The sequence below is a fragment of the Morone saxatilis genome, unplaced genomic scaffold (genome assembly GCF_004916995.1).
Source record: "Morone saxatilis isolate NCDOM2014 unplaced genomic scaffold, NCSU_SB_2.0 Contig22, whole genome shotgun sequence".
NCBI classification, from domain to species: Eukaryota; Metazoa; Chordata; class Actinopteri; family Moronidae; genus Morone; species Morone saxatilis.
In genome coordinates, this window is record NW_023339785.1 from 4,767,487 (window position 1) to 4,771,471 (window position 3,985).

The 3,985-nt window shown below is 40.3% G+C and overlaps 1 long non-coding RNA gene across 1 annotated transcript in view; it reads right to left on the minus strand.

Annotated features, from left to right (window-relative positions):
* LOC118333581 overlaps nt 1–3,549 on the minus strand; it is a 166,998-nt gene extending 163,449 nt beyond the window's left edge. The window contains exon 1 of the long non-coding RNA XR_004796979.1: nt 3,348–3,549. This is a non-coding gene — a long non-coding RNA (uncharacterized LOC118333581). The remainder of the gene's footprint in view (nt 1–3,347) is intronic.
* Nucleotides 3,550–3,985: the final 436 nt, after the last annotated feature.

The window sequence follows — 3,985 nt, forward strand, 5'->3', positions numbered from 1 at the left end:
TATCCCATCCACTGACAGAGAGTGTGGGGTTTGTAGATCTTGTGATATTTCTATTTTGTTTTGAATGTAAACAGTTATCACTATTATTGTTATTATTGATCAATGTTCCGTTCTTAGGAACTGAGTAAACTCTGATGTAGACTGTGTTATGTTGTTGAAAGCTTCAGTTTCAAAAACCACACAGGAAATTACAGGAGAGATGAGACAAGGTGGTAGACTGGGAAGAAACGGGACCAACCAAAACTCCCACCACCCTTACGCCCCCCTGCCAGTCACTCCCTTGCACTTTGCCTTGGTGTATTCCTTCCTATTGAGGATGCATTCCTGGCACACCACACCCAAGATCATTGTAATGAAAATTCCTGTGCCTGTGCCAAAAGGATCCAGTTGCAGCTAATCTTTTTTTGCGGAGCATCACCTGATCCTGAGGCCGGTGGAGGTTAGGACCGCGTCCTTGCCAATGGTTGGAGGTGCTTGAAACATGGACAGAGTGTGTGTATGTCAGGGTTCGGGGGGGGGGTAGTTGCAGTCAATAGTGGCTGAAAAGCCATCTGTCGAGCAAATATTTCACGATACCCTCATCCCCTTGATTCACATCCACCTCTGCTTCCTCTAATAATGCTCTTCCCTTCAAGCTCCCATTACCATCTCTGGAATATTTTGTTACTGTTGGCAAGGTGTGGTAGCTATTAGCTTCACACTCTGTACCATCGGACTGTTTGTAATGTTAGAATTTAAGCTAACGCCACTGTTACACTCATAGTCACTCTGAATAAAAGTGTCAGCTGGATTCAGAAAATATTAAATCTCAAAATGTCAACAACTCCTCAGACACACACTTGAGACCTGAGAAATACATCTTGCTGTTCTCCAGATGGACTAATGATTCAAATGGCCACAACTAAAACAAACACGCTACAAAATACAGCTTAATCACTTCCTCTGGCGAAGCCTTCATTGTCTGGGAGCGTTATCATCAAACCGCGAAGGAAAGATGTGTTCCGTATGATTTCAGGTCCAGCCCACTAAGAGAGCAGAAAAAAACTTGTGTATTTTTGCATCTGCAGAGCTAAGCTGCTCCTATTACAAGTCTTTTTGAGCGGTAACTTGGAGAGGGAACCTGATCTGGCTTTGCAGACCCAACACTGAACAGAGTCGACTGATACAGGGATCAGTGTGGGAGTGAAAAGAAAAGGCAAAGATGACACTGCTGTTTTCCCCCTTTAAAAAAGAAAAATTGCTCTTTTTCAGCTTCACTTTCATTTCTGGGAACTTCCCAGAGCCATGACAGGTTTGACTTCTGGTCATTAGAACAGTCAGGGGGGGTTAATGCCTGGCTCAAGGGCATCTGAGTGTTAGTTGTTAAGATAATGGAGAGTCTTACTCATCAAGAGTACATGCTTCAGTTTTCCCATTCATTTTGGAGGCTGGAGCAGACTACAATTCTTGTTCTTGCTGGGTAGTATAAATGAGGTTGACATCACAGTCATGTCATTTACATGTTTAAAAAGAGAGGTAATTGTTCAATACTAATACTAAAGCAGAAAAAATACTCTCTAGATTGTTGTTCCTTTCTGGCATTTTCAGTGGACATTTGAAGCTCTGCACACCTTGCAAACATCCATTTAAATATTACAGTCGAAGTCAAACAGTTTTGTGCAAAAACTATGACTTCTCCTGCCTTTTCGTGTTTCTTGAGTGTAAATGTTGGAAACCAGACAGGAATATGTCCCTTTTGTCCCTGAGTTAGTAAGATAGTAGCATTATCACATTATTGGTGGGGGCCAGTGGTTTAAAGTACCAGTGAGAAGATGAATTACAATTTAGGAGCTCTCGTTTGAGTAATACATTTACGGGTTTGAAGGCTTATCACAGCATTTTATAAAACTATGAGACAGGATTTTACAACTATGGAAAGTTGTCATGGTGACAATCATCATCCTGGACTCAATAATCATGAGGTAAACAACGGGGGTAAACAACGGATTTACACAGTTTACATTGTAAAGTAATCTACCCGGAATGTGCCTTTCCATGTGCTTGATTGAGCAATGCAGTGCAAAAGCTGAGCAAACTTTTTTGCCAGACGACTGTGTGTTGTTTTTCCGGAGTTATTATTGCGGTCCCTGCTGTGGGTTAATTGAAATGAATGAGGATGATGATTTTTTTTCATTCAGTGCTGCTGATGGAGTTTCATTTCCAACATTTCCAACATTTCCAACAAGAAGAAAAAGAAACACATTAAAAAAAATGAATTTGGGGTTATATTGATACACAGCATTTTAGAATAGTCTTAGAGAGGACTTTACAGCTCTAGGAAGTTATGGCAGCAATCATTTTATTATCCGTCTCAACAATTGTGAGGTAAACTGTAAAATTACAAAGTAGTTCACCTAGAAGTTCTTTTTTGAGCAACAGAGTGTGTTGCAACAATTTTTGGGGGTTTTGGGACTCCTGGTGAGCCAAATCACAGGCCTCACACGGACCATACTCACCACAAGTTTAACATACGACCACCTTTTGCACCCAATGCCCCTGTCTTTGTCCATTTTGGAGTATTTTTGTAGTATCAGAGCCTGAATTGGTCAAAAAGACTTATTTATTTGCTTTCTAACTGGTCAAATGTGATGCCGTCACTTGATTGCCAAAAATAATGACATAACCTAAAAAGAAAAAAGAAATCAAAGATAAACATCAGCTTTGACAGTGACAGAATCAGGAAGGAGAGGGTCCAGACCCAAGAGGCAGAAACACCAATTCAGTAGCCTCAACAGACCAGAATGCAATGCAGCCACAATACAGGTTGCGGTTAAGCTGTGAGTAACCCACAGCTGGATTCAACAAGTTCAGGCCTGTTCTCGTCTAAACTACTCTGGAAAACATAGGAGTAGATTATATCAGTAAATACAATATATGTATAGAAAAGTAGAGAGGGAGGGACTTTAACTGCCACAGATATCGGTTAGATAAATACACAACTTTCAAGTTTCTTTTTTTTTCAAGGTCCGGCTATCCCAGTGTGTACAAACACACATTTTTCTCATCTTCTTTCTTCCTCTTGTCTGCGAGGGTTAAGTAAAAGATACTTTCATCTCCTTCATCACAGTGTGGCAGTGACTGTTCTTGCTTGGAAATACAGCATATCTGATTTCTGCTTACAGATCCTGATGAGCCAAAACCCATGTTCCAAAATCTTGATTTAAAACAAGCGCACTGCTAAAAGCTTGAAGGAAATCACTAATGAAAACTTGGCAGAGGCTAACCACCTATATATCACCCTCGCATGGATGTTACATGAGCTTTTAATTTACAGCATTAAAACATGCTACGGCTGCATTACTATTTACCTTTCCATATCCGATAGCCCCGGCCGGTTGCCATGGGGTTTCAGTCATATCCAATCCCGGCCCCTTTGGCACACACTCTTATCTCTGTTTAAATATCCGGTTACTTCCCCCTCTGGTCCAGGCACACAGAGACATGTCATTAAGAGCAGTATCTCTCCCCAGCCCAGGCTTCCTTCCTGTGCGCGTGGTGACGGATTGATTTTCTCCGGTAGGGATCCACTGCAAGAAATATTCATCTAAACAGGTTATTTAATCTAGTGTCGAGTCTAAAAGTGGCATTTTTTTTTCTTCTTAGAGGAAGAAAAACAGCTGACAGGAAAGAGAGATGATTTCACTTTTCTGCAATTGTTTCCAGAAAATTCTCCAGCCAAGTGACATCACATTAAAATAAGTGGAGTGATCGACCTTGTTATCACTTTTTCCAATAATTTAGTATTTCTTTAATAAGTTTCACTGGAAAAAGAGATGAAATTATGTCACGCTACCAAACTTCTTTATTTAATGAAATGATTTAAAAGTGGAATTAAGTCGTCTATAACTTTTATCAACCTCGAGTGGCGACCATTAAATTGCAAAACTAATTTAAAGTTGGAATCAGTATTGTCTTGTACTGTTGTTTTTTCTTAATTATGTCTTAT